We start from the raw sequence: 7,823 nt of genomic DNA on the forward strand, positions 1-7,823 counted from the left end.
CTTCTTACATGGAAGTCTTGGTTTTGGTTATGGCTTTTGTTTCACTAAAGAGATATACCTGGATATTTTAAAAGAGAAGATTCAGGCTGGGTGTGGTGGCTCTCGTCTATAATCCCAGCACTTTGGGAGTCCGAGGCAGGTGGATCACCTGAGGTCGGGAGTTTGAGACCAGCCTGGCCAACATGGTGAAACCCCGTCTCTACTAAAAATACAAAAATTAGCTGGGCATGGTGGCGGGTGCCTGTAATCCCAGCTACTCAGGAGGCTGAGGCAGGAGAATCACTTGAACCCGGGAGGTGGAGGTGGCTGTGAGCTGAGATTGCGCCACTGCACTCCAGCCTGGGCAACAGAGTGAGACTTCCTCTCAAAAACAAATAAATAGGCTGGGCGCAGTGGCTCAAGCCTGTAATCCCAGCACTTTGGGAGGCGGAGACGGGCAGATCATGAGGTCAGGAGATCGAGACCATCCTGGCTAACACAGTGAAACCCCGTCTCTACTAAAAAAATACAAAAAACTAGCCGGGCGAGGTGGCGGGCGCCTGTAGTCCCAGCTACTCGGGAGACTGAGGGAGGAGAATGGTGTGAACCCGGGAGGCGGAGCTTGCAGTGAGCTGAGATCCGGCCACTGCACTCCAGTCTGGGCGACAGAGCGAGACTCCGTCTCATAAAAATAAATAAATAAATAAATAAATAAATAAATAAATAAATGAGAAGGAACATTCAATCCTGGGCTGTGGAAATCAATGGCCTATAACTTTCCATACTTGCACCTGATTCTGATGGTTGAGGTAACTTACGCCTGTGCCATTGCACGCGCATCCTGTTCTTGTGAGCTTGGCCTTGAGGCACCACAGGAGGGGCTCTGTGACGTGGGCGTGCAGCTGGGGAGAGAAGCCAGAAGCAGACCCAAGGCTGGACCCCAGGAGTCTGCAGGTGTGGCGATGCCGGAGCTGGGCCACTCCCCAGCATCTAAGCAGGCCCCACGAGGCAAAGGGCACACACAACTGAGGACGGAAGCCTCAGAGGACAGAGGCCTGGAGGTTGTGCACTGAGGGTCATGCATTTTCAGCCAGGCTGTCACCAGCAGCTGGAGCAGGAGGAGAGGGTTGGAAAACAAACCCCAAAGAAAGTGGGTGCCAGGGCCGGGGACGGTGGCTCATGCCTATAATCCCAGCACTTTGGGAGGCTGAGGCGGGCAGATCACCTGAGGTCAAGAGTTTGAGACCAGCTTGGCAAACTCGGTGAAACCCTGTCTCTACTAAGAATACAAAAATTAGCTGGTGGTCGTGGCAGGTGCCTGTAATCCCAGCTACTTGGGAGGCTGAGGCAGGAGGAATTGCTTGAACCTGGGAGGTGGAGGTTGCAGTGAGCCAAGATCGCACCCCTGCACTCCAGCCTGGGCGGCAGAGCGAGTCTCTGCCTCAGAAAAAAAAAAAAAAAAAAAAAGGAAAGAAAATGGCAGGGGAGGTCCCATTCTAGCAGGTAGGGCTGAACTTCCATCGCACCTGCCTGGAGTACTCTTCTGCAAGGCAGAATTCTCGGCCTGGTGTGGTGGCTCACATCTGTAATCTCAGTAGAAGGCCAAGGAGGGAGGATTACTTGAGCCCAGGAATTTGAGACCAGACTGGGCAACACAGTGAGACCCCATCTCCAAAAAAAAAGAGAGAGAAAAAAAAAGCCAGGCACGTGTTTGTGATCCAAGCTACTTGGGATCACAAACTACTTGGGAGGATGCAGTGGGAGGATCATTTCTGTTTGGGAGGTTGAAGCTGCAGTGAGCCATGATCATGCTGGTGCACTCCAGTGTGGGTGACAGAGCATGATTCTGTCTCAAAAAGAAACAAAAAACAAAAACCTTCAAAACACAAACAAGTCAAACTTGCGTGGCAGATTTTCACTGAACTGACGTGCTAGACAGAGCCGAGGGGAGGGTCCTTTGATCGTGAGCCTTAGGGGGCCCCCAAGAAGCCCACGCACAGAGTTGTTGGTACAGCATTCCTATGCCAGCCTCCCCGGTGGTTGGCCAGCTCGCTGCCCCAGCTGTCATGAGGTCCTTGTGGACCATTGGAGGAGAAGCCCCCAGTCTAGGAGTGCCCTTCCACGGCCACCCTTAGACTTGAGCAGCCACTCACTTCTCTCTCTGATTCTGGAAACTTCCTCTGATGGTTCCATTCTCCAAGGCTGATAAAATGTTCCATGTCCATTCAGGTACAAATAGAAATTAGATGGAATAACATGCCCTAGAATTATTTGATGTTTTTCTGATTTGAGTCCCGACAGCCCTCTGAATCTCATCGTCTCATCATTGCCACAGAACAAAATGTGAAAACATTAATCGGGGATTTGGTCTCTCTCCTTTCCGCACAGAAACCAAAGCACACCCTTGAGAGAGAGCCTCCTCTATTTTGTCATAAATAGATGGACTCCATAAATTAATTGAAAGGCATCAAGTTATTTCTAAAGGAAAACCAAGAGAATTGTGTTCCTGTTAATGATCAACTTTTCTATTTCTTTCTTTCTTTCTTTTTTTTTTTTTGGAGACATAGTCTCACTCTGTCGTCCAGGCTGGAGTGCAATGGCGCCATCTGGGCTCACTGCAACCTCTGCCTTCTGGGTTCAATTGGTTCTCCTGCCTCAGCCTCCCGAGTAGCTGGGATTACAGGCATGCACCATCACGCCCAGCTAATTTTTGTAATTTTAGTAGAGATGAGATTTCCCAATGCTGGGCAGGGTGGTTTTGAACTCCTGACCTCAAGTGATCCTCCCGCCTTGGCCTCCCAAAGTACTGGGATTACAAGCGTGAGCCACCATGCCCGGCCTATGATCAATTTCAATCCATTTCCTCTTGTCTGTTTTCCCGGGAGGAGGTGTCATTCAAGAGTCATAGCAATCATGGAGGTTTGACCATCCTGAGGTGTGCGGGATGCTTTTCTCATGAATCTGAGTGAATATTCCTGTCTCTCTTCCATGTAGAACAGAGGCCTGGGTTGGGCATCGGATGGTGGTTTACTTGATTTCCCATGATAAATTTGGAAAGAGTGTCCTGCTGTACTTTCGCCTGGGGTCGGGGTAGCAATTCCTGTTGTAGGCTCCGCAGGTGCTTGGGCCTGGTTGAGGGGCAGGTACATCTTTGCCAAAAGAACTTCCCAGATTTCTAATGGAAGGCAGTGTGATGAGGGTTGATTATATCCCAGTTTTATGAAATGGTTTGGAGTCAGGTATTCAGCACATTGAATAGAGTCATGCATCACTTAACAGCAGGATTATTTTCTGGGAAATGGGTCATTAGGCGATTTCATCATTGTGCAAACATCATAGAGTGCACTTATACAAACCTAGATAGGATGTATGGCACACTTCGCACCCAGGCTGCATGGTACAGCCTCTCGCTCCTGGGTTACAAACCTGTACAGCATGTGACTGTACTGAATACTGGAGGCAGTTGTAACACAATGGTAAGTATTTGTGTATCTAAATCTATATAAAGATAGAAAACGTTGGCTGGGCACAGTGGTTCATGCCCGTAATCCCAGCATTTTGGGAGGCAAGGAGGGTGGATCATTTGAGGTCAGGAATTTGAGAGCAGCCTGACCAGCATGGTGAAACCCCGTCTCTACTAAAAATACAAAACTAAGCAGGCACGGTGGCGCACACCTATAGTACCAGCTACTCGTGAGGCTGAGGCAGGAGAATTGCTTGGACTGGGGAGTCGGAGGTTGCAGCGAGCCAAGATTGCGCCACTGCACTCCAGCCTGGGCAACAAGAGCAAAACTCCATCTCAAAATAAAAATAAAAACAAAACAGAACAGAAAAACAAAAAAACAAAACAGAAACTGTCCAGTAAAAATACGGTATAAAAGATTAAAATGGGCCAGACATGGTGGCTCACGCTTGTAATCCCAGCACTTTGGGAGACTCAGGAGTTTAAGACCAGTGTAGGCAACACAGTGAGACCTTGTCTTTACCAAAAAATTAAAAAATTAGCTGGGCATGTGTGTGCATACCTGGAGTCCCAGCTACTGAGGAGGCTGAGGCGGGAGGATCACTTGAGCCTGGGAGGTTGAGGCTGCAGTGAGCCAGGATTATGTCACTGTACTCAGCTTGGGTGACAGAGTGAGACCTGGTCTCAAAAAAGAACGAAAGGAAAAAAGATAAAAATGGTACACCCATCTAGGGCACTTGCCATGAATGGAGCTTGCAGAACTGGAAGTTACTCTGGTGAGTCAGTAAGTGATCGTCTCCCAAAGGCCCCAATATCATATTAGGGAACAGGTTTACAAGATACATTCATTCCGTCCTAATAGCCCTGAAAGTCTTATAGGTTGGTGCAAAAATAATTGCAGGTTGCAGGTTTTGCTATTATTTTCAAAGGCAAAAACCACAATTACTTTTGCTATGTCCTCTTGCTGAATTGATCTTTTTATCATAATGTGACCTTCTTGGTAATCTTCGCTCTGAAATTTAGTTTGCCAATATTAATTGGTAATCTTTGCTCTGAAATCTACTTTGCCAATATTAACAGAGCCATTTTAGATTTTTTTGCTACTGTTACATGATACAACATTTTCAAATTGCTCATTTATTTATTTATTTATTTTATTTATTTTTTATTTATTTATTTTTGTTTGAGACGGAGTCTCGCTCTATCGCCCAGGCTGGAGTGCAGTGGCCGGATCTCAGCTCACTGCAAGCTCCGCCTCCCGGGTTCACGCTATTCTCCTGCCTCAGCCTCCCGAGTAGCTAGGACTACAGGCGCCCGCCACCTCGCCTGGCTAGTTTTTTGTATTTTTTAGTAGAGACGGGGTTTCACTGTGTTAGCCAGGATGGTCTCGATCTCCTGACCTTGTGATCCGCCCATCTCGGCCTCCCAAAGTGCTGGGATTACAGGCTTGAGCCACCGCGCCCGGCCTCAAATTGCTTATTTAAAAAATGTGTATCTCTTCATTTATTCATATATAAGTATAGTTTAACAGCAGCATATCATTAAGTCTTGATTTGTTTTTCTAGGTTTTGATTTTTTTTAACCAATCTACTTCTGCGTGTTGAGATATTTAGAGCAATTAACTTTTTTTGTTTGTTTGTTTGAGATGTAGTCTTGCTCTGTGGTCCAGGTTGGAGTGCAGTGGTGCAATCTTGGCTCACTGCAACCTCTGCCTTCCTGGTTCAAGCTACTCTCCCACCTCAGCCTCCCGAGTAGCTGGGATTACAGGCATGCACCACCACACCCGGCTAACGTTTGTATTTTTAGTAGAGACGGGGTTTCACCATGTTTCCCAGGCTGCTCTTGGACTCCTGACCTCAAGTGATCTGCCTGCCTTGGCCTCCCAAAATGCTGGAATTACAGGCATGAACCACCACACCTGGCTTAGAGCAATTTACATTTCATGTGATAATTTAGTCAAGTTTAAATCTATCCTATTGCTATGTGTTGTCTATTTGTCTTATCCACTCTTTGTTCCTTTTTTTTCCCCATTTTTTCTGCCTTCTTTTGGCCTAATGAGTATTTTTGAATAATCCTATTTTAGCCCCTTTCATTGACTCATTAGTTCTAACACTTTAACAAAGTTTTAGTGGTTGCTTCAGGGTTTATTGAATACATCAAGCGACATTATACAACTTCACATGGAGGATAAAAACCTTCCAATAGTGTACTTTCATTTCTCCTCCCTCAACTTTGATGTTACTGCTGCCCTATATTTTACTTTTACATATGCTATAAACTTCACAATACATTGTTTTCAGGTTTTTTTTGTTTTTTGTATTTTTGAGACAGGGTTTTGCTCTGTCACCCAGGCTGGAGTGCAGTGGTGCGATCTCGGCTCACTACAACCTCTGCCTCCTGGATTCAAGCGATTCTCCAGCCTCAGCCTCCCAGGTAGCTGGGATTACAGGTGTGCACCACACGCCTGGATAATTTTTGTATTTTTAGTAGAGACGGGGTTTCTCCATGCTGGCCAGGCTGGTCTCAGTCTCCTGACCTCAGGTGATCCACCTGCCTCGGCCACCCAAAGTGCTGGGATTACAGGTGTGAGCCACCATACCCGGCCTCTTTTAGCTTTTTAAAATTCTTTTTTTTTTTTTTTTTAAATCTGTGTGTTTTATTTGGATAATTTCTCTTGCTAAATCTTCAAGTGTATGTACTGCTCTTTTCTTCTGCCATGTTTAATCTGCCATTAATTTCATCCATTGTATTTTTCATCTTAGACACTGTAGTTTTCATCTCTAGAGTCTTAAAAACATATCTCCCAGGTCTCTACTTATCATTTTGAACTTAAAGAATATAGGTTGGGCATGGTGGCTCATGCCTGTAATCCCAGCACTTTGGGAGGCTGGTGGGATCACTTGAGACCAGGAGTTCAAAACCAGCGTGGGTAATGGGGCGAGACCCCGTGTCTACAAAGTAATACAAAAAAAAAAAAAAAAAAAAAAAAAAAAAACAGACGTGGTGGCATGTACCTGTAGTTCCACTGTAGTCTCAGCTACTTGTGGGGCTGAGGTGGGAGGATTGCTTGAGCCCAGGGAGGTGGAAGTTGCAGTGAGCCATGATCATGCCACTGCCCTCTAGCCTGGGTGACAGAGTGAGACTCTGTCTCAAAAAAAGGAAAAAAGGTCAGGCATGGTGGGTCTTGCCTGTAATCTCAGCACTTTGGGAGGCCAAAGCAGGTGGATCACTTGGGACCAGAAGTTTGAGACCAGCCTGGCCAACATGACAAAACCCCTTCCCTACTAAAAATAGAAAAATTAGCTGGGTGTGGTGGGGCGCCTGTAGTCCCAGCTACTTAGGAGGCTGAGCCGGGAGAATTGCTTGAACCTGAGAGGTGGAGGCTACAGTGAGCTGAGATCGTGCCACTGCACTCCAGCCTGGTAGACAGAGCAAGACTCTGTCTCAGAAACAACAACAACAACAACAAATAATATAATTATAATAAATATTTTAATGTCCCCATCTGCTAATTTGAATATATTTGTCAGTTTTGGGTCATTTTCAATTGATTGACTTTTCTTCTCACGATGGGTTCTGCTTTCCTGCTTCTTTGCAAGGTTTCTATTCTTTGATTGGCTGCAAGATATTGTACATTTTATCTTATTGAATGCCAGATTTTCTTTTTTTTTTTTTTGAGACGGAGTCTCGCTCTGTCACCCAGGCTGGAGTACAATAGCACGATCTCGGCTCACTGTAAGCTCTGTCTCCCGGGTTCACACCATTCTCTGGCCTCGGCTTCCCGAGTAGCTGGGACTACAGGTGCCCACCACCATGCCTGGCTAATTTTTTGTATTTTTAGTAGAGACGGGGTTTCACCGTGTTAGCCAAGATGGTCTTAATCTCCCGACTTCCTGATCAGCCCACCTTGGCCTCCCAAAGTGCTGAGATTACAGGCATGAGCCACCGCGCCCGGCCAGAATGCCGAATTTTTTGTAATCCTATATTCATGACATTTCTTGTGGAATACAGTTAAGTAACTTGGAAACATTTTGATCCTTGCATTTAAGATTTGTTAGGTGGGGCTGGGCACAGTGGCCCACGCCAGTAATCCCAGCACTTTGGGAGGCTGAGGCAGGCAGATCATGAGGTCAAGAGATTGAGACCATCCTGGCCAACATGGTGAAACCCTGTCTCTACTGAAAATACAAAAATTAGCTGAGCATGGTGGTGTGCGCCTGTAGTCCCGGCTACTCGGGAGGCTGAGGCAGGGGAATGGCTTGAACCCGGGAGGAGGAGGTTGCAGTGAGCTGAGATCACACCGCTGCACTTCAGCCTGGCAACAGAGTGAGACTCTGTCTCAAACAAAGCAAAACAAAACATAAAAACAAAACAAAAAAAA

Source organism: Rhinopithecus bieti, unplaced genomic scaffold (genome assembly GCF_001698545.2).
Source record: "Rhinopithecus bieti isolate Rb0 unplaced genomic scaffold, ASM169854v2 scaffold_24996, whole genome shotgun sequence".
In the NCBI taxonomy this organism is placed as follows: domain Eukaryota; kingdom Metazoa; phylum Chordata; class Mammalia; order Primates; family Cercopithecidae; genus Rhinopithecus; species Rhinopithecus bieti.